This window comes from Anastrepha obliqua, chromosome 4, assembly GCF_027943255.1.
Source record: "Anastrepha obliqua isolate idAnaObli1 chromosome 4, idAnaObli1_1.0, whole genome shotgun sequence".
In the NCBI taxonomy this organism is placed as follows: domain Eukaryota; kingdom Metazoa; phylum Arthropoda; class Insecta; order Diptera; family Tephritidae; genus Anastrepha; species Anastrepha obliqua.
In genome coordinates this window covers 11762888-11789053 of record NC_072895.1, presented here as the reverse complement: position 1 = coordinate 11789053, position 26166 = coordinate 11762888, and the positions used below count along the sequence as shown (strand labels likewise).

The 26166-nt window shown below is 35.9% G+C and overlaps 1 protein-coding gene across 1 annotated transcript in view; it reads left to right on the top strand.

Annotated features, from left to right (window-relative positions):
* Positions 1-26166, top strand: part of LOC129246501 (uncharacterized) — a 106106-nt gene that overhangs the window by 54256 nt on the left and 25684 nt on the right. The window lies entirely within an intron of this gene.

Sequence of the window (26166 nt, the reverse complement as noted above, 5' to 3'; positions counted from 1 at the left end):
GAAACGAATTAATATCTTTGACCAAAATCTATAATAAAAATCTTGGTTAGGTGGGGAAATCGTATAATATATTATAATGAGCTTTAGGGTAACACAACGGACCCAACTTGCGGTCTATGTGGCACTCCGATGCGGGGTCACCCTTAAACATACCAACCAACCAACCAAAGAATAAAATGCAACAATTTCGAATTAAAAAAAAATCATATAAAAAATCAAACAAAATTTAAAAAATTAGTTAAACTAAAAATAAAATTGAATTAAATCAAATGAGATAAAAAATAAAATAAAATGTCAGAACAAAAATATTTAATTAATTTCTAATTATTTTATTTAAATATTTTTGTTTTGATATTTGATTTTATTTTTTATCTCATTTCATTTAATTTAAGATAAATAAATAAAATATAAGAATTTCAAAAGGAAAAAATATAATAACAAATCAAAAAAAATTAAAAATGAGTTAAACTAAAACTAAAACTAAAACTAAAAAAATAAAATTAAATTAAATAAAGAAATACAAAAAAAAAAAAAAAATCAAAATAAAATCTGATGAAAAATAACAATTTCGAATGAAATTTAAATAAAATAAAATAACAAATCAAAAAAATTTTAAAATTGAGTTAAACTAAAAATAAAATAAAATTAAATGATATAAAAACTACAAAAAATAAATGAAATAAAATCTAGTGAAATATAACAATTTCAAATAAAATTGAAATAAAATAAAAAAATAAAACTAAAGAATTAAAAAAAAATAGAAAAACTAAACCAAAAACAAAACAAAAAATTAAATTTAAAAGACAAAATAAAAAAGAAAACAAAATAAATGTAACCAACAAAAAACTAAAGTCATTTAAAAATTATATTAAATAAGTTAAAAAAACAAAATGCAAATTAAAATAAAATCTAATGAAATATGACAATTTCAAATGAAATCAAAATAAAATTAAATTAAATTAACTAAGCTTAAATGCCATACAGTAAATTTAAATAAAATTGAATTAAGTTAAATTATATATATGTAGGTATGGCTCTTACATCCTTTATTTGGTGCTTGGCCGACATCCTCCTCCTATTTGTGGCGTGCGTCTTGGTGTTGCTCCACAAATGGAGAGACCTACAGTTTTAAGCCGACTCCGAGCGGCAGATATTTTTTGTGAGCAACTTCTTCATAACAGAAATGCACTCGGAGGTAAGCCAGAGCCTGCTGAGTGGCGGCCGCATTTCTATCACTTGATGATGCAAGCACGAAGACTCGAACCCGCGCACTTCTGATTGATAGTTGCGCACCAGGACATTCGGCTTCAACGGCTGACATGAGATAAAAAAGCGAAATACAATAATGTAATTAGAGTAAATTCAAATGAAATGTAATAAGTTTAAATAATAAATTAAAATATAATATAACGAAAAAAAGAAAATAAAAGTCATTTATATGAAATAGTGTTAAAATATATCAAAAACATCAAATAAAACAAAAATAATGATTTATAAAAGCAATTAAATTTACTAAAGTTATATTGAATGTAAATGACTTAAATTATAAGTGCGCAACTAAGTTCCCGCTGTTTGTCAATACATGCCGTCAGCAGTGTGTGCTAGTCGATTCTAACATAACCTAAACGTGATAAACCAAACTTAAATAAATTTAAATTTAATTAGATTAATACAAACTAATTTACATATATAAAATCTAATAAAGCAGAAAAATTAAAATAAAGTAATAAAACACTAACGATTGAAATAAAAATTAAACAAAAAAAATAAATAAATAATTACAAAACTCATAATAAATGAAATGTTTACCAAATTAATTGCATATTTAAATCAAACACACTACTGTGCTCTTCAAATCATACACAAACATCATTTACTCATTGCCTAAACAATCGTGAAAATATCGCATCATCAGCAACATTGTAGCCGTTGTTACAGTCGCTGACATTGCCAGCTTTACTGCGACAGTGACATGTGGCTGTGGAAATAAAGAAAAAACCAACAACAGTAACAATAGCAAGCGAAGTAAACACGTACTCGTCCCCATGCATGCTTACGTATATGTATGAATGTATGTATGTATAGGTAAATAACTGAAACTCGTTTCCAGCGAACGAACAAAAAATATCAAATATACGAATGAATACACACGGCGCTATTAAAACGAAAAAATTGTACATATTTCAACTTGATTCATATTTACCGCAGCTATTTACACGCAAGCGGCTACCCCAAAAGCCCCTAAGCCCGCTCACTCTCTCACTTTTCTCTTTCGATATCTCCATCTCACTCGCTCTGTGCACACTCATCGCTGTTGGTGGCTACCTCACCAACTTGATTCGCCCGTTTTTGCGATCGGTAGATTGAGGGTTTCCTCGTTTCTGGTGAATCGTCAAGCATAAGCAACAAAATAGTAAAAAAAAAAAACAAAACGATGATGAAGAAGAAGAATGAAACGAGTACGAAAAGCAACAGCGCAAGCACATGTACATATGTGCATACATACATACATACTTAAACTTATATCATCGCATAAAATACAAATAGCCAACGCTGCGCTTCGCTCTTAATACCAGTTGTTTGTTTTGTTTCTCGTCTTTTTTGTATGTGTTTTTTTTTTGTTTACTGTGTCGGGGGCAACCACGTCCGCTTAGTAGCCTCCGTCTGCTTGCTGTTCCTCCCGGCTTGTACGCAAGCTGATATGCCGCTTAAAAAGCTTATCCAACGCTTCACCGCTAAATACACTCTAAACGACGGGGCACACAGACACATGCACATTAATACACTGCACGTAAGTGGCTCAGTTGCTCGTGTACTATCAGTGAATCGCGCGCTCACTCACTCACTCACTCACTCACTCGCCCACTCGCCCACTCGCTCCTCATTTGGCCATTTGGCCGATCGTCGCCGTCGCTTTGTTGTATCGTTTGTTAATGAGCCACCTAAACATTCGTTCGTTCAACGTGCTTAGTTTGTTGTTGGTGTAGTGGCTGTTCAGCAATTCACTTCATTATGTTGTTAATTAAGGAAGTTCATAATAATGATAATGATGTTATGACGTCGCATTGTTGTTTCGTTTTTGTTTTTGCTTTTGTATTTTGTATTTTGCAATTCTGCACTGTTGCTATTCATTTTTTATTGTTGGGTAATTTTTGCCGTTGCTCTCTGCACAGCTACACAGTAATTATTTTTGTTTAGTTGTTGATTACGGTTGCTCATTTAGTTGTTGATCGTTGTTTTTTTTCCTGTTTTTGCTCTCTTTTACTGTTGTTTATCATTTCGAGTGTGTGAAATGGATGACGCGTCAGCGATTTGCAGTGCTTTCCAGTTTGAAGTTCCATAAAATATGCGTGTATGTATGTATGTGTGTGAGCAAGTGTGTTGTTTGCAATGCGCGTTTGGTTGGCACCCGTTTTCAAGTTTTCGCACTCTACATTCACGTTATCGCTGTTTGCTCATATGCACATACACATGCATGCATACAGATTTGTGTGTTTAGCTTTTATTCGTCTGCTGTTGTATGGTTTTCGTGCAATTAATTTGTATAGTAAGCGCTAGATAATTATTATACGTATGTATGTATGTATATATGTATGTATGTACATAAAATATGCAAATACTTTTGTAATGTGTACAGTGAAACTATTTTAACTTGAATTTTGTGTTGCATTTCTGCTTAAGGGACTTAATGCCGATTAACTGAAATTCCTAAAAGCGTCTTAAGGGGTTAGGGGTAGTCAGAGGCCCGAAAAAATGATGATTTTCACGAATTTTTTTTGCTACTTAATTAATTTATTTAACAAAAATAAAAACATAGCATAAAAACATCATGTTTTAACTTGACTTCACCAAAATTTCAAAAAAAAAAAATTAATAATTGCAAAAGTTATCGCTGTTTGTGTGAAGCCCGTTTCTCCAGAAGTCCCTTGCGGTGAACATCACAAGTCCTTGCAGATTCATCTAAAACCAATCGGATGAGAAAAATTATTTTTATTGATAGATAATCTCGAGCCGGATCGAAGCTTTTTTTTTTTCAAAATGAACAAAATGGCGGCCTCAGAAAATTTTTTCCAGATTTTAGAAAAAAAACCAACAGTTAATTGTTAAAAAAAAATCGAAATTTTTGAAAAAAAAAAAAAATCCTTCGATCAGGCACAAGTTTTTTATGTTTTTCAAAAGCTGTATAAATTTTATTGAAATCTACGTAGCGGTTTTTAAGTTACAGTGTTCACTAGTTTGAAAAACATAGTTTTGAGAAAAACGCATTTAAAGTTTTGCTATCGGCTCCGGAGCGGCCGAGCGCCCTTTGTTAATTGTTGAATAACTTGAAAAGTATTTGTCGGATTCACTTCAAATTTTTACACAATATTTTTAAAACATTATACTTTAAGAAAATGCAAAAAACAAAGCATCGACTTTTTGAAAATTCTGACTACCCCTAACCCCTTAAATGGTTTGCAGCTGTATTCAGCACTGTACTTACCTTAAGATTATTAACAGTTTTAGGTATTTAATGCAAATTATCAACAAAAAAGTCGCATTTTGCAACTCAAGAATTTATTCAGCTTAGCTGAATATGAGGCATAAGTAAAAAAATAGTATTGTTAGCTATATTCAAAAATGGCGGAAACTTCATTCAGCTTCTTTTTTTTTTTTTGGTGGGTGAGGTAGGGTTCAAAATGCCTTCGCACTTACAGCGACCGTCGTCTACTGCGTCGTGTGGTGTGGCCACTAAAACGATCCCTCCTCTCCGTCTGGGGAGACACCCTTCCTGGAACTGCTTTCTATATTACTTCGGGAGGGCCCAGAACGGCATCCATAAAGGACCAATTTTATTCACCCACGTCTGGGTCCACCATATTTGTAGCCAGCTTTCATGCTATAGGCTCGTCTTCTTGTGTCTCTATCCGAGCGGCTTCGCTTTGTTGCACTGTGTCGAGGTAAATCTTTTTTTTCGTAGTATTTTCCAGTATACCGTAATCAGGATCTTATTGGTCTCGATCCTGATGAGCTTTACAGCCCTGTCGCTGGAGATACACGGGGTCTATGAGGCTTTCGAGCCGAACCCCTTCCTCTCCTGCCGGATTTTAGTCGCCTCTTACGACAGGCATACCTTACCGCGAATGTATTCTTTCCCATAACCCGCTGGGTCGACTTCATTCAGCTTAGAAAAGTATGAAAAGATTTACTGTAACGAAAATCAGCATAAATTGCGCGCTGAATAGCAAAACAATTTATTCAGCATTCTGCTCTAATCAAATTTTAACATAAATTTCAGCAAAACAGCGCCGCATAGTTCAAAACTCAGCTGAATATCGCGAAACTCCGCTGCCTCTACCTTGGTGCTATAGATATTCATGAAATATATTCTCAGCTTGCCCTGGCTGAGTTATTTTATTATTCAGCTAAGCTGAATGTGTCAAAATGTGTCTGGCTTTCTCACTTTTCAAGTTTGCTTACAAAATTACTTTCATTAGCTTTTGGTTTCATACTCTTTTTGCTTACAAAAAGTTGCCTTCAATTCAAAATTTAGCCGAATATCTCGAAACTCAGCTTACTCTCGCTTTAGTACTACTGTTATACGGTTCATCTGCAGATATGGTATCAAACTCTTGCTAAATATATTTGCTTAACATTTTTCAAACTTATTTTAACTTTTTTTTTCATTGAATTTTTTGTTTTTGTTACCCATTTAAAGCAAAAAATAAGTTACATTCAGTTTCGTTTGTTAATTTAATTTAATTTATTTGCATATCTCACTTACGTCGTGGACTCCCCTTAACACAAACAAAAAAAAATCAAAAATCCACTTCCGCTGCTCTTCTCGCTCTCTGCTGAATGGGCTTAGGCATATTGCATTTTAAATTTGATTTCCATTCAACACACACAAACACGTTGTGCAATAATTATATTGTAATTTTCATTGTTGTTGTTGGCCTACTGGTGCTCCCCAGACCTTCCTTAGTCAGCGCTAATTATCACCTCTGCTTTGGCAACAAACTACAAAAATTGTTTGCTGCCGCAGTGGCTGCGCTTCATCTTGTTTCAGCGTTCACTCGCTTCTGTTGTGTTGTACACGATCAATGGCAGAAATAAAAATATTTAAGCATAAACAACAGCGTCCGTTTGTAAATCGTCAAAATCAATGCAGTCAGTGCAGGCTCTCCCTGCTGAGCAGTCAAGCAGCGAAGCAACCAACGAACTTAACAACCAGCCAAGCCAAGCAGCGGAATAATCAGCAAATTTTTCTATTGTTTTTTTTTTTTTTGCTTTTTTTACTATCGCTTTTGTTGTTTGTGCTGCGCTTAGGGCAGACCAACTCGCTGTAGTTTGCGAGTTTTTTCTGCTTCAACTGCTGGGCTTTTGTATATTTCAAGTTGGGTTTGGATGGCTACTATTTTTTTCATCAATTTTTTTCCGATTGCTCTTTTGATTTGTGTTGTTATTATTAGCGGTCATTATTTGCGCGTCAAAATCAAATTCAATATGGGTATGCACATATACTTTTACGTGCATTGCGTTTGTGTGTGGGTACTTCACTTAGCGCTACCGCACTTCACGATTTCATAGCTGTTGCCTATACGCCAGTCTTCCCGTATTTGCATTTATTCATTTTATTGCCGTTTTATTGTAGTTATTGTCTTAGTTTTTGCTATTATTATTTTAACGTTTTCTCTGTGGAATAAAATTAAGATAGTTAAAGATTTTAATACTTGCAATCTTACCGTTAGATCACAGCCAGTGCAGGAATCAAATTTTGCGTGACTGAAAAACTTATTAAAGCTAATATTGACTAAAATTGTTTTCACAACATTCACCATATCTCATGAAACTAGTTTAGCAACTGCTCACAAAGTAAGTAGTTGCGAACTGGTTCAAATATGCCTAAACACGCTAATAATACATATTAAGGCGTAAATCACCAATTTATAACTTTATGTTCATGTTGAAACCAGCAAATATCCAAATAAAACTAGTTGAACAATTAACTTTGAATTAAATCACTTCCCAACTGGGCATTTAATAGACGCGATCAGTATGTGTTGTGTGTGTGTGTGCGTTCGCGCTTCATTGCACACACACACGCTTACATAAGCATGCACAGAAATAATTATTCAAAAGTCTCTTTGGGGCGCTCCCGGCATACCGTGGTGTGACGGCAGCGACAGGGCAGCGCTTACTCCAACTGACCGAGCAACTCAGCTGACTGGTTTGCTTGGTTACTGGCTGGCTGGCTGGCTTGCTGGCTAATCGTATGATTAGTTGTTCGGCAGACTAGGCACGCCTTGTTATGTAGCTGAGTCGCTGACTGCCTGACTGGCTAGCTAGCTGACTGCTTGTCAGACTTGTCAGCTTGTTTGCACACGACGCTCACTCTTCCGCTCCGCTCTTCCTCTTTTATTACCTCGTTTCGACACGTTCAGTGAGTAAGTGTGAATTTTGTGGTATGTGCTGCTGAGCCACTTGAGCGCTCAGCGGCGGTGGCAGTGACGGCGGCAGAAGCGATACATACATACATATATATATATAGGTATGCACGTATGCACGTATTTGCATTACTAACTTCATTGTGTATAGTCAACTCCCCTACGCACTTCACACCCCTTCATCACATGTATGTACATACATATTTCTTGATTATTCATTCTTTGATGGAACTTGTTGCTGCCGCTTGTGGCCGTAAAAGTCGAGGTTGTTCTCTTCAAATGCCTCTTTTGCTTGCGGTTGGGCCGAGCCGCCTTTTTGTTCGTCTTATTACTCTCTTGATTGTGTTCGTATGCTTTGTATCACAAGCGTACACACATATCTACACTCAGACCCACCGACAGATGTTTGCTTTTATTATTATTATGCCCGTCTTCGTTCCGTTGCGCTTATTTTATAAACAGCATTTTTTATTTCCTTTTTCGTTTTGTTTATTTTTCTACTCAGCTGCTCTGCTGCCTTACTCATGCATACACTCGTTTAATACTTACATGCATACATACATACACACATAAATACATATGTATGTTGGTATATGCGTATTTGCTAGATTCGCCTGTAGATGTGCGTGTCTTTTTGCAGTTGTCTGCGTTTCTTTTGCGATTGTGATTTTTACTTGGAAATTGAATGAATTTCGCTTGTCCGTCTAGTCGCGTTTCGTATGCGAAGTCGTCCACAAAGCATAAGTGTGCGCGCGCGTCCAATTGATACGCGGTCGATTCTTCGAACTTATTGGTGGAACCATTTCAGACGTATCTAAATAAGTGAATAAGTATATTTGTTTGTGTATGACACTTTGGAGCTTGGTGAATACGACGTGTGTTACTGATACGTGCCAGCCTACACTGTTGATACTTGCTTACACACAAATGTTTGTTGTTGTGCTTCCTCCGCCCAGCCAAAGCCGTAAACACTTTGCCGCGCTGCGCGTTTCGCTCACCGTTCGCTGGTACATTGGCGGTGCGTTTTATTGCATTGCTTTCGTCTTAGCGACAACTGTCTACGTTGCCAACGTAGAAATTCCTTATTACTTATTATTACATTTTCAACGTACAAAGTGATTTTTTGTTGTTGCTTTTAAGACGCAACACACGCGCGTCTCTCTTTGCATCTCTCAATTCGCTGATGTCTTGACCTTTTTCTGGTGTGTTTTGCTTGTGGTCTTTCGTTTGTTTGCTTTTATTGGCAGTGAGTTTGCCCCGTTAAATTATTGCGCCGTGCATATCTGCTGATATTAATAGGCAGCGGTAGCAGCAGACAGCAGCGCGATAGCAGCCAGTCACTGTGCGTCGCCTCTCGCTTAGGCCATTTTTATTGCTCACAGCTCGGCCGCGCACATCTTCAGCGTCATCGTCATCATCATCATAATCAACATCGCAGCAACAGTTCAATTCAGTTCAGTTTGCCGCCTCAGTAAGGCGGCTACGTCAGTTGCTCGCATTTTGGTACAAATATTTTGCATTTTTGTTGTGTAAACCTGAATCTAAAAAACACAAAAAACAAGAACAAAAATGAACAAACAACGTGTATAGAGAATCACTTTTGTCGTGGACATCTCTATGGGAATTCTTGTAAAGTGAAAAAGTGTGTGTTTGCCTTTGTATTTTCTGGAATTTCATTTCATTTCCGCGAATCGCAATTCATCCAATCTCAATACAAACAATCCGACACTGTCTACGCTACCCCAGCAATCAGCCATCGTGTTCATATTCGTGTTATTCGCCGACAATACCCTACCAACAAACAATACAAGTGGCTCAACCGCACTTCGATACCGTCAAGTGTTCAATTATTACGTCTGTCATACTGTTGGTTGGTCGTTCACTCACTCGTTCGTTCGTTCGTTCGGTGATTCGTTCGCTCGTTTGCTTAGTAAAACAGGCGTTTTTGTTTATAAATTAGCTGACGTCGCAACGCGCATTCACTCGCCTACAACCGTACATACATACATATGAATGTATGTGCATGTGTGTGTACACCTCCGCACATGGATTTACTGGGTGTGAATAACTCATTTTTTTGTTGCTGACATTACTGGTGTTCCTGTTGGCGCTGTTTGCCATTCACGTTTATGGTGCTGACTTAAATCTCGTATTCAACATCCAAAATTCAACAAGCTTCAGTAACGTGTAAGTGCTATACAGTGTTAATTGTTTAATTAATAAGACATCATACGAGTTTTTTTTTTTTTGCCTTGTCTGCAGTATTCATTGTGCCGGCGATCAATTACAAATTTTACACTCGAATACAATGTTTACTAATAGTTAAACGGCGACGTTTTTTCCTGCGCGCGCGTCGAGAATATATGCGCCATAACATCTGACCTTGCTTGGAGGAATGCCGAAAGTGATACAGCGATTTTTGGTAGTAAAAATATTTGAATAGACGTCGAATGTATATGAAGTGATTAAATTAAGTCAAACTTTGCTCTCTGATACAAAAAAGAAATAAATTAAGCATAAAAATACTGCATACAGCGGAGCTCAATCATAATGCAAATAAACTTAAATCGAATAAACGTGAATTTTTTAATAAAGTTAGCAGCTTTATTTAAAGTGAATACCATAATATCTCTGCCATTCAGCTGAGCTGAATTATTGTGTCAATAAATCTAAATGAAATAAACGTAAATTTTCTGGCGGAAAAATTGTATTCAGCTGGGCTGAATACTGTTTTGAGTTGTTCAGCATAATTTTGAGACATGATTCTGTGACATTTCATTATTATCGAACGTATTTAGTAAAATATTAAATCAAATTATGGCAATTTACATGAAGGTTTTGCTTTCTTAACCATATATGCAACATATTATATAATATTATCATAATATCCGTACCATTCAGCTGAATTTGTGGCAGCATAAATTTTGTGGCGAAAAAATTGTACTCAGCTGAGCTGAATACTGTTTTGAGTTATTCAGCATGATTTTGAAATACGATTCTGTGAAATTTCAATATTATTGAACGTATTTAGTAACTAGGCTAAGCTAGGCTAAATACTGCTTTGAGCTATTTAGCGTGATTTTGAAATACAATTCTGTGACATTTCATTATTATTAAACGTATTTAGTAAAATATTAAAAGAAATTATGGCAATTCACATGAAAATTTTGTTTTCTTAACCATATATGCATGTATAGATTATATTACGATATTATCTGTACCATTCAGCTGAGCTGAATTATTGTGTCAATAAATCTATACGAAATAAATATAAATTTTGTAGCCGAAAAATTGTATTCAGTTGAGCTGAATATTGTTTTGAGTCATTCAGCGTGATTTTGAAGCACAAGTTTGTGACATTTCATTATTATTAAAGGGATTTAGTACAAAATGGTAATGGTGATGGTATGCATACATAAGTCTATTACCATACTATCTGTACTATTCAGTTCATAGATTATAGAATCAACAAATCAAAAACTAAATAAAAGTAAATTTTCTGGCGGAAAAATTGTATTCAGCTGAGCTGAATAATGTTTTGAGTTATTCAGCATGATTTTTAAAGTCGATTATGGGGCGTTTCATTATTAAAAAAATTGAGTAAAATGGCGAGAGTTCTAGTAACATTAAATAATTTCTTTTAAAATAATTTCAAATACAGTAAGAAGCGAACAAGAATATATTTTATAATAGGAAAGTGCTTTTTATATAAGAATTTCCTAATTCAACAATTTGCGGAATAAAATTTGGCCATACTGAGACTTATGCAATTGAAAAAAGTGCGCTGAATAACTCAGAATTTTATTCAGCTCAGCTGAATTTAATTTTTTACAGTATAATTTCATTTACAACTATTTCAAAAACAGTGGCAAGCAAACACTATTTTATTTTAGCTTTTACTTATGCATATTCGTTTACCAAATGTGCGCTGATTAGCTAAAACATGTATTCAGCTCAGCTGAATGTATCCTATCATTTAGTGTAACTAAATTTTGAGAATTTTTAGCTATGCTGAATATATAAAAGCGTTGCTGACTAAGGCTAAAACTTAAGGGTAAACATATTTCGCTTAACGTACTCTTCACGCAAATTATATTATAACATTATTGATTTTATTCAGCTGAGCTGAATAAATATTAGAGCTAAAGCGAATAAAAATATTATGTCATAATGTTTCAATAATTTAATAAACAATGTAGATACTCTGGTTTTAAACTGCACTTGTTTTTGCTTCCGTAAAGCTTAATTTTAATTCGTAAATTTCTATATCAGCTATTTTGTTTACTTGCCGTCAAATTTTATGCACATTCAGCTGTGCTGAACTCCAATTTACACAATTCAGCACACTATTTGCTTTGATAATTTATATTTTTGCTATGTTTTTATTATTTTTGTGTATTTATTTTTAACGAATGATAAGTTTCTTTCCATTCAGCGAAGTTTAATTGCACTCCGCCCACACTAGCTGAAAACCATATAACAATTTTTTTTGCCAACCGATGAGCTAGACTCGCATTCAGCTGAGCTGAATACTTTTTTCCTCAATTCAGCGCATGTTTTCAATAATTTTTTCATACGTTTTCTTCTAAGGCAAGTATGCAAGTATGCAAGCTGAGCTGATTCATCCTTGAAGTTAATCAAGGCATTAACATTTGTTCACTGAATTCAACAATAGTAATGCTGAATAAGAATTTTTACGAACTTTGTTTTTTGTGATGCTGGCAGAAAACACTTTTTATTTATAAACTCTGCTGATCTGCACGAAAGTGAAATAAAATCTGCAAAATTTAAGTTTAAACAAATTTTTATTAGGCGATCACTTATGGATCCGTAACTTTTTTCTTCTTCTAGTTTTCTGCGACTGTAAATTACCAAAATTTAATGTTTTCCGTTTTTTTTTGTACTTCCGTATGTAATTGCTTTACTTCTGCTTCAGCTTTACGAGTGCATATGCACAGAAGTTAATTGTAGCGAGCCTTTCTCATTTTATTCGATACCTCGCCACTTTCCGAGCCAACTGCACTCATGCCAACACGCCCCGCATCTTATTTAGCCCACTATTCTATCTATAAACTCTGCACCTTCGTCGCGCCTGGTCTGCATGCTGTTGTTGGTGGTGCTTCTTGCGACTCACTTAGCGTATTTCAGGGAATACCCACGCCGCATACCAATCACCTTAAATAGCACAGAATTCCGATGCAAGTTTTTTTTATTTTTATTTTTTTATATTTTGCACATTGCCAAACAAGAGGCAACAAGCCACAATGTGTGGCTGGCTGCGAGTTCACAAAAAATCCGCATTCTAAATGCGAGTAAATGAAAATAAATTTCGAGTGCAAGATACTGAAAAAATAGCAAAATACTAGGCGGGAAAAAAGCGCATTCATTGCATACGTATTGTACATATATACATATTTACATTTGTACATGCGTGCTAAAATCAGTTTCAATTTCCTTTGCCACAACCCGGCACTTGGCGGTAGTCGGTTGCACACATTTTGTCAGCAAGCAACGAGCGATGACGTACCATCAAAGGTAGCTGCTGCTGCTAAACGCTTTTGTCATTTTAATTGTTGGCAGCCTCAGCGGTATTGCAGGTATGTGCATATGTGTAAGTACCTGTGTACGTGTGTGTGTCTATATTTAGAGTCAGTAATGATGTTTGGCGACGACATCTAATTGCCGCACCTTCTTTACAACACCACAGTAACAACAGTTTTAAATCGCATGATTGTTAGCATTTTTAATTTTTTTTTATATAATTTTTTATTTTCCAATTTATTATGACTACTGCGGAGTGTATTTGTTGGAATTTGCTGGCAATGTTGTCATTTTTCTTTTACAGTCATCGCATCGACTAACTGCCGTGGTATTGTTTCTGCTGCTATGGCTCACTTTTTGTCACTTTTGCAATTCAAGCGAATCGTTTTTCAGAGCCGCAGTCAATAGTTTTTATTACAATTTGCTTTTTAAGTAAATTGCCTTTTATTTTTAAACGTAGTTTTTATTTTTTTTTTTATTTCACGTTTTATTAAGATTTCCCTTCCATGAAAACTACCAGTAAAGTTAAAAAATATTAAAAAAAAGTATAATCAACGGATTGATGTGGCCTACAATAAATACAGAAATTCGGACTTTTTTAATGAAGCAATTTTAAGTACTAATTTAATTTGTCATACGTAAGTATTTTGTTGTTGTTGGATCTTAAGATACAACAGGATGCAATAAACTCAATGTGTAGACTCCATAAATATGGTTTCTGGCACGAAGACGGAACTTCGGGACGCAGAGAAATCTTGAAGTTGCTATCTGAGCAGTATCCACTGTTATTGGCACCTAAAGACGACCTGATGCCCACAGTTTCATTTGGAAGGAAATTTGATGTCAGATTTTCATTGTGTGAGCAATCCCATAAATGCATTCAGGGAAGTTGGACGGATACTTTCTTTACCGATAGGTCCAAGAATGAAATAGGGTCTGGAGCCGGATGATACTTAAGCGATAATAATAAGTATCCAAACGGAAATGTTTGCCTTCCTGAAAGTAGCCGAATGTATAATCGTGAGGAGATGGAGCGGGAAACAAATTGAAGCTTTCAGTGACAGTCAGGCTGCACTGAAGGCCCTGGAGAACGCGAAGCGAACCTCAAAGATTGTTCAAGAATGTAAGAAGAAGCTTAATTCTGTCGCAAGACAAAACAGGCCTGTACTTATATGGGTTCCGCGACACTCCGGTGTTCAAGGAAGCGAAATTGCTGACGAATTGGCCAACCGTTCATCAGCGGTGCCCCCACAGGGGCCAGAGCCAATAATCGGAATCAGTTCTGCAGGAATCATGAATTGGATCGGCGATTATGTATGCAATCTGCATAAAGAACGATGGTCCGGTCTAGAACGCTGCAGAACTGCAAAGTGTTTTTTGACAAGTCCAAACAGAAAACTGTCAAACTTTCTACTAAAACTTGGAAGGAAAGACGTGCGGTTGATGGTCAGTATTATTATAGGACTTGTTTTGCTTGGAGGAGGCGGATAGCACTGAGCACTTTATCTGTGAGTGTCCTGCCTTTGCTAGATCAAGGCTACGAGTTTTGGGTTCCGATTCCGTAAGAATGAGTAATATTCGTTCTCTAAAACTGGAGGATATTTACAGATTTACCAAAGAATCTGGAAAGTTCTCAGAGGACTAACTATCTCCTTCTCTGTCTCTATTCTTTCCTATCTCTTTTCCTGATACTTTTCTCTTTCCCTCCTTGACTATCTACCCTCTTTCCAGAGCTCTAAATACAATTGGTTTTTAGACTGAGTGTTTTAGGAGCCAGCAAATCTCTTGGTGCTACTTGACTCGACCAATTCAAATTTTCAACATAAAACCGATTGTCGTGGGACAATTATTTGGAATCAGAGTCGGTTAATCCGAATATGCGTTAAAAAATGCAAATTGATAATTCCGGACCAAATTTGACGAATAGTTTTAAAACCAATTTGAACCAGCATCGCTTGCTCTTGATTAAGCTAAAGCCTTTGGAAGTAAGCAGAGCAACCCTCTCGCTTTCATGTGTTTATCAATGGCATCATTAATGTCAATATTGACCGCTCATTTCTCTTCGAAAGAAGAGAACATAATTTTGAACATTTTTCTCCAAATTTGAATTTAGCTCTCTAATCAGCAAATTCGAAAATTCCAAAGTGTAAATTTTCGACAAAAAGTAACGAATTTCAAACAATATTCATATTGAAATTTCATATTGGGTATGCCATTTTGGATTTGCGCAGCCGTTGAAAGGGTTAACCAAATATTTGCCCACAGAAGTCGAAAGTAGTCAATATCATTTATGATCGCAATGACTTGAGGTCGGTCAACGAAAATTTTGTAAAAATGTTTCTGAATACTCGCACAGTCAAATTCAGTGCATTTGTTTAAAAATATTCGAGTGGACACCACCCGTCATTAGCAAACCTACAGACACCAAAAATGTTGAAAATACTATGATTCTTAATTGGCGGTGCTGTTGAGAATTAACTTTGGAGATTTGGAAAGTAAATTCTCAATTTGGTTCTTGCGAGAAATCGCAGCAGCTGCTTAGAAGGGAGCAATTGTAGGTCTTCCTCCTCTAGTAGGTACGAGCCCAGGATTCTGTGTCTCCTGTGGCCTAATGCCTCACAGTTGGTGATTAAGTGACTCCTCTTCATCACAGCAGAACCTGCATGATCTTGTGCTAGATAACCCAATTGTGGTAAAGTGTTTATTACAGGCAAAGTGATCTGTAAGTGCTCCACAGAGTAATCTGAGGCCCTTTCTATCTAGCGTTAGAGCAGATTTTACTCTGTTGACATTGAATTTCAAAAACTTTTTGGAGAGATTAAGGCCGCTTGTGCTGTTCCAGTGGTCCCTGATTTTAGTTTGGTTCCATTTTTGGGTTTTCTGTTTCATATTTTTTTTGTTAAAGCTGAAAAATGGAGATAGTCCAATAAATAGCACTTCTGCTCTTTTTTTGGCATAAAAGTCTGCCTTCTCGTTCTCTTCGTGTCTCTCATATCCTGGTACGCAAATCTGTGAGACCTGATTATGAGTGGCCAGTTTGTTGAGTGTCTGTTTACACTCTATTAGGACTCTTTACTTGAATGTGAAACTATTCAAGGCTTTGAGAACCGATTGGCTGTCCGAAAGTATTTTAATTTTTACTTTCTCGAACCTTCTTTTGTTTATGATTTCCACTGTTTCCATTATGGCAAAGAGCTCCGCAAGGAAAATTGTGGCCCCTGTACTTTGTGTTCGGGATTTGTGCTCAGGAAGATCTGCTGGTTTAAGTTTTTATTTCATATGAAAAGAGAGTGCTTTCTTAGTACCTTCCTCTTGTATTGCTAAATTTAGCGGTGGTAAATTTAAAAGCGCTTCCATGCCAGCAGTTGGGGTAGCTCTCATGGCCCCTGTTATGCTTAGACACGCCAGCCTTTGTGCATAGTTTACACAGCTTTGATATAATAGTAGTTTGATTTGTTTTAAACCACCATACCAAAACGCCATATTGTACAATAGGTCCTACCATTTGGGTGTAAATCTAGAAGGTCATTTTAGGGTTCAGATCTCAGGATTTAGCCAAGAGGGTTTTTTTTGTTGTCCAAAGGTTTTTCGTTGCCTTTTTTATTACTGAGTTGAGGTGGGCCTCCCAAGTGAGTTTTTTATACAAGCTAATTCCTAGGTATTTAACTTCTTCCTTTATAGGTTGTTGTTGTGGTGGTTGAAAATTCCCCTGAAAATGCTCCTAATTAGTGACCAGCACCGTTTTACTAACACTATCTCGTGTGATGATGTATTTTTTGTATTGTGTATTTTTTTTTTTTTTTGTACTTTTTTTTTTTTATTTTTTTTTGTTTCCAAGTCAGATCCATTTAGTGAGGTCCAAGTATAGCAGCAAATCCTTTACCTCGATGTCTGAGATCTCCTTAATTTGCTGTAGGGAAGGCTTACCGAAGGATCGGAGTCGTGCCCTGGCTAGTCCCGGACATTCACATAAATAGTGGAAAAAACTTTCCTTCGCCCCTTCCGCTTAACAGCTTCTACAGATAGGATTGAAGGGTAGATTGAGTCTAACTGCATGATCCCCTACTTTCCAATGACCTGTACGGGTTGCAGTGATGCGTGAAATGTTTGGCCGAGAACATCCTAGCAGGCCGTTCGTTTTTTGGATTTTATATGACGGCCATGTGTTTTTTGTTGTAATACATGTAGGTATTTGCTTCCATCTTCTTTCGGCTAAAGGATGATAGTGTGAAGCAATGGATGCTTTTAATGTGTTCAGTGGGTGGAGACTGCCACCGCCTCTGCTATGTCTAGTGTCGAACTTTTTCTTGCTAGCTTATCCGCTATCTCATTGCCCCGTATAGGAGGCGCTTTATAGGTACGTCTGTTCCATTTATTCCCAGGGTAGGTATATTTGCAATCCTTTTTCTGGTAAATGGGATAATAGTGGTTTTGGAAGAAATGCAAAATGCTTACACAAATTCCAATCGAAGAATAAATTCGAATAGAATCAACTTCCGAATCACGTTATAGAATACGGCCTCAGTTCCTTATAAGACCAGATCCACATCCATCATATCGCCAGATCTGCCACTGACTGTTTGCAGACCTGAAAGAAATGCTCTTCGGTAAGAAATTTCGGTCGAATGAAGCGATTATCGCTGAACCGGAAACCTATTTTGAGGCAAACGCGTTTTGGAACCATCTGTGTCTCAACTTAACCGCAAATTGAACGCAAATAGCTTGATTATAAAATTTTATAAATTATTATAATTAATTTCTTATTAATTAATTCAATAAATAAATAAATAAAATATCAATTTCCCATCGAAATAGATTTGTGTGTATGTATGGAAATAGATATTTGTTGCTGTACGTTGCCGCCAAAAACAATAGCCGCATTTTCGCTTGCTTCTGGATTGTTGTTATTAAATGTTAACGTCTCATTTGCGAAGCATCTATATATTGTATGTATGTATTTGTGTGTGTAACCCTGCACTTTGACTCTATTATTACATTCAGCGCCATTCAGCGCGTTTCTGCTTTTGTCACTGCTTGGCATTTGTGAATATGTATGTATGTACGGGGCTCAATCGCGAAAATATGCGCGCCATAGTCAATTTGTCGCTCGACATTTAAAAATATCATACAAGCATATTTACATACATATATACAAATTCTTATATGGGCGTGCGTGTGTGTGTGCCTGTAATTAGAGTGTACTGTTGTTCATTTAAATTAGTGCCAGCACATTGTTTTATAAATTTTGACGCTGTTTCTGACATTTTACTCGCACTCGCACTCGCGTTTGCATTTACACTTCTTCACTTGTTTGATTGTTTGTTTACGAGTATTAGTTGTTGTTGTTGTTGTGCTCGCGTTGTTGGAATTGCTGGCATTTTCATATTTACAATCGTTTGAATGATAATTTCATTTTTACGAGCACCTTTGTACTTTGCACAGACACAAAAAACAAGTAAATATTTAAATATATTCTTAAACTCACATTAAATACTGAAAGGCATACGAGTGCTACTACTGAGCAACGCTGCTGTAGGTATTCGTAATGGCTATGTAATGATGTAGTTTTATACAATACATGTTAGGCGCCTTGGCGTACATGTTGTTGTTTTCCCTTTTGCGAATAGTACTTAAAGCGAAAAATGTTTACCCTTAAGTTTTAGCCTTATTCAGCTACGCTTTTCTATATTCAGCATAGCTGAATTCTTTGCTCGCATTATTTGTATTAGTTTAGTGTAAAGCTTTTGATGATAGGATACATTCAGCTGCGCTGAATAAATCTTTTAGCTAATTAGCGCACATTTGGTAAACGACTATGCACAGGTAAAAGCTAAAATAAAATAGTGTTCGTTTCCCACGGTATTTGAAATAATTTGAAACGAAATTATTTTGTAAAAAATTAAATTCAGCTGAGCTGAATAGAATTCTGAGCTATTCAGCGCACTTGCATGTTGTTGTTTTTCCTTTCGCGAAGAGTACTTAAAGCGAAAAATGTTTACCCTTAAGTTTTAGCTTTATTCAGCTACGCTTTTCTATATTCAGCATAGCTGAATTCTTTGCTCGCAATATTTGTATGAATTTAGTGTCAAGCTGTTGATGATAGAATACATTCAGCTGCGCTGAATAATTTTTTTAGCTAATGAGCGCACATTTAGTAAACGACTATGCACAGGTAAAAGCTAAAATAAAATAGTGTTCGCTTCCCACGGTATTTGAAATAATTTTAAATGAAAGTAGTTTGAAAACAATTAAGCTGAGCTGAATAAATTTCGGAGCTATTCAGCGCACTTTTTTGAATTGCTTAAGTCTTAATATGTGCCAAATTTTGTTCTGCAAATTGTTAAATTCGCAAATATGTATATAAAAAGCACTCTTTTCACTGTATTTGAAATAATTTTAAATAAAATTACTTTGTAAACATTTAAATTCAGCTGAGCTGAATAAACTTCGGAGCTATTCAGCGCACGTTTTTGAATTGCATTAAGCGCTAAATAAAATACTGCGCTATTCAGCGCACTTTTTTGAATTGCATAAGTCTCAATATGTGCCAAATTTTGCTCTGCAAATTATTGAATTCGCAAATCCCTACTAATATTATAAATGTGAATGTAAGTTTGTTTGTTACGCTTTCACGCCAAAACTACTGAACCGATTATTACGAAACTTTGTACACATGTTTTTGGAGGTGATAGAAGTAAAATAGGATACCTTATTTGTGGATAGGGTTCGAGATATAGGTCAAAACGTGGACCCGGGTAACCTTCGGATGTGTATGTACAACATGGGTATCAAATGGAAGCTGTTGGTGAATGCTTTAGTTCAGAGTATTCTTCATGCCGCTCCGTGACTAGGGTCTCGAGATAGAGACCAAAACGTGGACCCTAGAATGTGTTTGTACAATATGGATATCAAATTGAATCTGTTGGTGAATGCTTTTGTGAGTATTTTTCATGCCGCTCTGTGACTGGGGTCTCGAGATATAGGTCAAAACGTGGACCCGGGTAACCTTTGGTTGTGTATGTACAATATGGGTATCAAATGAAATCTGTTGATAAGTGCTTTAATACGGGGTAATTTTGATACCTATTGATGACTAGGGTCTCGAAATATATGCCAAAACGTGGACACGCCGTGCCTTCGAACCGAATTAAACCAAACTTACACACATTGTTAAGGAGGTATTGAAGATGGTTTCCGTATAGTTTGGATGCCTATTGGTAGATAGGGTCTCGAGATATAGGTCAAAACGTGGACCCGGGTAATTTTCGGATGTATATGTACAATATGGGTATCAAATGAAAGCTGTTAGTTAAAGCTTTAGTTCAGAGTATTTTTCATGCCGCTCCGTGACTAGGGTCTCGAGATAGAGACCAAAACGTGGACCTTAGAGTGTGTTTGTACAATATGGATATCAAATTGAAGCTGTTGGTGAATGCTTTAGTACAGAGTATTTTTCATGCCGCTCCGTGACTGGGGTCTCGAGATATAGGCCAAAACGTGGACCCGGGCAACCTTTGGTTGTGTATGTACAATATGGGTATCAAATGAAAGCTGTTGATAAGTGCTTTAATACGGGGTAATTTTCATAACTATTGATGACTAGGGTCTCGAAATATATGCCAGTGATGCTTATGCGAAATCTAAATGCTCCTCTGCTATGTAATGGAACAAGGCTTCGGATAACAAAATTGGGGCAAAATATACTTGGTGCTACAGTTGTACCTCGATTAACCGGGTTGCTCGGGACCGGGCTCAGCACGGATAATCGAAAACACGGTTGAAAGAGGTTTTTTGAAATATTCAAAAATTTTATTATTTTTATTTATTTTTAAAAAGAACATGTAAATTTGCATCTATTAACATACTTATGAATACAGATACATATCTTATTACTGTTTTTATAATATACTTTCATATACATAAATATAGGTACATAAATGCATATTTATATAAATTTAAAATATTCGTTTAAAGTAGTTTGTCTTTTAGAATTCATTTGTTCCTTAAGTAAATGACTTTGTATGCGATACACTTGTATTTTGTCTGGTTCTGAAATACCTGTACCAGTATAGTTTTCTAAGAACTTTAACAAAACACTACTAGCCTCTATTGCTTGAGCTAATGTGGGGGTTTCTACCGTATTACCTCCATCTGATTCCTCTGAATTTGACTCAAGCTCATATTCTTCTGTTTGATTGACCATGTTAACGATTTCATCATCAGATACAATAGCAAACGGTGCGACATCAATATCGCACTCCATCCACTTTGAGATAGCATCAGCTGTAAAACCAGGTGGTATTAATACATCTGATTGTATCTTAATACTAAAAGTTGAATCATTTTCATCATCTTGAGATAGTAAGTTATTCCAAACTTTATTTAAAACACGTGGGGTTACAGAATCCCACGAAGTCGCTGCTGTCCATAAAGCTGACTTAATGTTCAAAGATTTAACAAATTAGTGTCGACTATTAGAATCCACAAGCTTTTGCACGATAAATTTACGGTACTGGCATTTGAAACTCCGAATGGCTCCTTGATCCATAGGCTGAATCAAAGATGTACAATTCGGTGGTAGATATTTTACTGTAACATTATCAGATATCATTGCATTTACATCCGGGTGTGCTGGACAGTTGTCTAATAGCAAAAGAACTTTGCAATTCTTTTCGAGACCAATGCGTTGTAAATGTTCTCTTACCTCTGGTACAAAATTGTTTTTAAACCACTCCAGAAATAGCTCTTGTGTTACCCAAGCTCTCTTATTAGACTTATAAACTACAGGAATGTATTTAACATTTTTTAAACATCTTGGATTAGCACTTTTTCCTATTATCATCAATTTACACTTGTGAGTCCCAGCTGCATTTGCACAAAGTAAAGCTGTGATTCTTTCCTTGGACTCTTTGTACCCCTCAATAGAATATTCATCACCACTCGCCAACGAATTTTGGGGCAAACACTTCCAAAATAGACCGGTTTAGTCTGCATTATAAATTTGTTCAGTTGTAAGTTGTTCATTTTTAATGTATTCGTTTAAGTCTTCCACAAACATCGTTGCAGACACATAATCAGCACACTCCTTTTCTCCTGTGGATTTCAGCCTACGAATTCCATGCCGATTTTTGAATTTTTCCAGCCAACCAGATGAATACTTACACTCGGAATTTATGTTTAATTTACCATGAAAATATTTTGCCTTCTCAGTAATCATTTCGCCTAGAAATTGCAGGAAATTTTCAGTTTATGTGGATGTCTGGATTTGAGTAATATTACCTGTAATGGGACATCCCTTAAATCTTTCTTGTCGAAACCATTCATATGTTGCAAAATCAACCTTTGGATTTTCGGATTTTTTCAGAGTATGTCTATTTTTTAAACCGTGAATTGAATCACTTTCCGATTCATATTTCAAAATTTTTTCTTTGTTTTTTATTAAGTCTCGTACAGTTTGTTTGCCAACACCATATTTTTCAGATAAAAAATGAACGGATGGGTTCTTGCGATATTCGTTAATCAGTTCTATTTTCTCTTTAATTGAAAGAACTTTTCTTGCTCTTTTTGTCAGTTTACTTATTGATGGAGCCATTTTCACAAAAGCACCTGTTAAGAGATCAAATTTCACTTACAGACTGAATGAAAGTGAAATTTGATACAAATTTATTACATAAAAACAAAAAATGGGAATCCCCGAATTTTATTTCTTTGCACTTACAGAATGAATGAAAATGAAATTTGATACAAACTTATTACATAAACAAAAAATGGGAATCCCCGAATTTTATTTCTTTGCACATTCACTTAAATTGAAAAAAGTTATTATACGCCGCACGGATAATAGAGGTAAAGCACGGTTAATAGAGATATAAAATCAAACACACAGCATGCCGGTTAACAGATGTACCCGGTTAGTAGAGGCCCGGTTAACCGAGGTACAACTGTACTATTTTAACAGGTATGGGTAAGGGAAAAAGTGTTATCATACCTCGCATTCCAATTATTCCCACTGACCTGCCATTCCAATTCAAAAGGGTTCAGTTTCCCGTCAAGCTTAGCTTTGCTGTTACCATAAACAAAGCACAAGGGCAGACATTGCAGGTAGTGGGAGTGCATTTAGAAAAGCCATGCTTCTCTCACGGTCAACTATATGTAGCATGTTCGCGAGTGTCTAATGCCCGGAATTTACACATATTTGCAAAAGACGGAAAAACTTATAATATAGTCTACAAAAATGTCCTAGATTAATACTCTCCATTATATCGTTTTGAATTATAAGAATTTAAAAATTATTTATTTTTGTTACAGTGAAGTATATTTTAGCATTTGTTGTTGTAATCAAATAAAGCATATTTTAAGTTTTTGAAACTCATTGAATGTAGTAATTTTTAAATACTAAATCACATTGATTCAGTCCTATTGAAATGTAATGATCTGTGATATTTATTTAAGGGCTTCAAAGCGAGCGAAGCCGCGGGTAACAGCTAGTTTTTATATAAAAAGCACTTTCTTATTATAAAATATATTGGTATTCGCTTCCCACTGTATTTGAAATAATTTTAAATAAAATTATTTTGTAAACAATTAAATTCAGCTGAGCTGAATAAAATTCTGCGCAATTCAGCGCACGTTTTTGAATTGCATACGTCTCAGTATGTGCCAAATTTTGTTCTGCAAATTGTAGAATTCGCAAATTTGCATATAAAAAGCACCTCCCTATTATTTGTATATATACATAGAGACAGTGAAACCTTTCCTAACGGACAATAACTATTAAATGGGCATCTCCCTTGGACGAACATTGTTTCCTATACCAAGTTTTAAGTATACATTTTGGAACAAATTGCTCTCTCTTGGCCGGACACGGACAGTTACGCCCTTTTGGGCGTTTGGCCGAGCTTCTCCTCCTATTTGTGGTGTGCGTCTTGATGTTGTTCCACAAATGGAGGGGCCTACAGTTTCAAGCCGACTCCGAACGACAGATATTTTTTATGTCAGAAATACACTCGAAGATTTGCCATTGCCTGCCGAGGGGCGACCGCTGTTAGAAAAACCTTTTTCTTAATTAATTTTTTACAAAATAGTATTCAATTAATTCAAAAATAAAAAAGTTATGAAATAAGCCACCCCTCCCCTTGAGCGGACACCGCTCTTGTGTGGACCAAAGTCGACTGACGGTGAGTGTCCGCCCAAGAGAGGAGGTTTCACTGTAATTCAAATCACGTCTCATAACCAATTACCTTCAAGGAAAATATGTGTAGAAATCTGCAATTATAAGCATCTAGCAGCCAGCACGCTAGACGCCATGATATGCTAATTAAATGTGACAAGCAATGCAATGATGCTAAATTGCACTAACTGGGTGTGAATAGTAAAAAGTCACTCTAAACAGAAACCACTGCTGCATACTAATATTTGCCTTTGCTAGCAAGTCAGAGAGGCAAGCAGAAATTCAACTAATTCAATTTCAACACGCCATACGTCACGAGACGGCGTGGCAAGTATTTGTCTAATTAACTACACATAAAAGCGCCTTAACGTCCTACGATTAGAGTTTTATCTCCTTGTGATTGAGCTTAACCTGTGTTTATTTTGCGCGCCCCTGAAGCTAAAAGTTTACGATGCACAAACGTTTTTATAATATTTGTACGAAGCGTATCAACACTATCGCGAGCATTTTGCTGCTTGTACACTTATCAGTAAAAAAATCGGCGATTAGACAATTTTGAAGAGTAATAAAAAGAAGAAATTTTGAAGAGTTTTGAAAAGAAGAAATTTGATGAACTTTGAAAAGATGCGTTTTCCGACTGCAGGTACATTTTGTGACAATTTAGTAGCACGTCTTTTTAGCGAAACATTTGATTAGTTTGTTTTTAAATGTTTTTAATGAAAGTTAGGTTAGGTTACGTGATAATGGTTGCCCAGAAAGTGGGCCCACTTGGACGAAGTCCGTCTTTGAGGTCTTGAATCGACCCTGAGCTGTTGGCGTGGACCTTCTCTTCCACGTGGCCCTAAAGAAAAAAATCACAAGGTGTTAAATCACAAGATCTCGGTGGCCAATTGTGATCACCTCTTCGAGAGATAACACGGTCCGGAAACTTTTCCCGTAAAAGATCAATGGTTTCGTTGCTTGTGTGGCACGTAGCGCCGTCTTGGAGAAAATAAACGTTGTCCAGATCAATACCATCCAATTCCGGCCATAAAAAATCCTTATTCATCTCTCGATAGCGCAATCCATTCACCTTTAACAACTGGTATTGGTAAACCCTTTATTTTGCTTTCCGATATTTGATGTTAGAAAGGTGTTGCAGTTAATATTGTTGTTGTTGTTGTTATTTTTGTTATTATTGTTGCTATTGTTCTTCTTATTGTAGCAAAATAAATATTCCCCATACACGCAAGGCGAACGCTGCTGGAGTAACTGGATGTAAGTACGCCCGGGCCGTTCCAGTAACGTAAAACCGACTGTCGCTCAAAAGGTTCGGTCAAATCAATCAACCTGAAATAACTAAAATTACTCGGTTATAATGGATTATCATAGGCAACCTGTTTGAAATTTTATTTATATATTCTATAATATAAAAAAGATTACCTGAAAACACACATAAAAATGCAGTAGAAGATCATTATCAGATTATGCCAGGCTTGCAAGGTAAAATAGAAAAAAGTTTTCTAGAAAAAAAAACGGCATCAACTCGTTGTTATCTATCGTTCAAGTGTTTGACGCACACGAAACCCCAAACACAATCACACTCACTCTTGATGTATCATACATATATGTGTGTATGTGTGTATGTATATAACATATTTCCTTTTGATTAGCGCCTCTGCTTCAAGTGGGTAATTTACGCTGTTAATGCACTGCGAGTACGAACCCATTGTCAAATAAATTCAAATGCCAAAGCAAATGCGAATCATATTTGCAGGCTACAAATGTGAGTGAACTTTAAAATTATCTTATCATTAAAACAAAAAAACAAACAAAAACGAAACAAAAGTATAATAATTGCGAAATAGCAACTATAGTATTTATAATACCAAATAAAGCAATACTGCTTTGGTGGAAAAATTCTATAGATATCTACAAATCCTGATTGCTTTGCGATTAATTTTGTTCGCTTTTTACCCACACTTGAACTTGTCGCTGCACGCACTTTTAGTGAAATGTTAAATCAATTGATTTTATTTCATTTGTTAT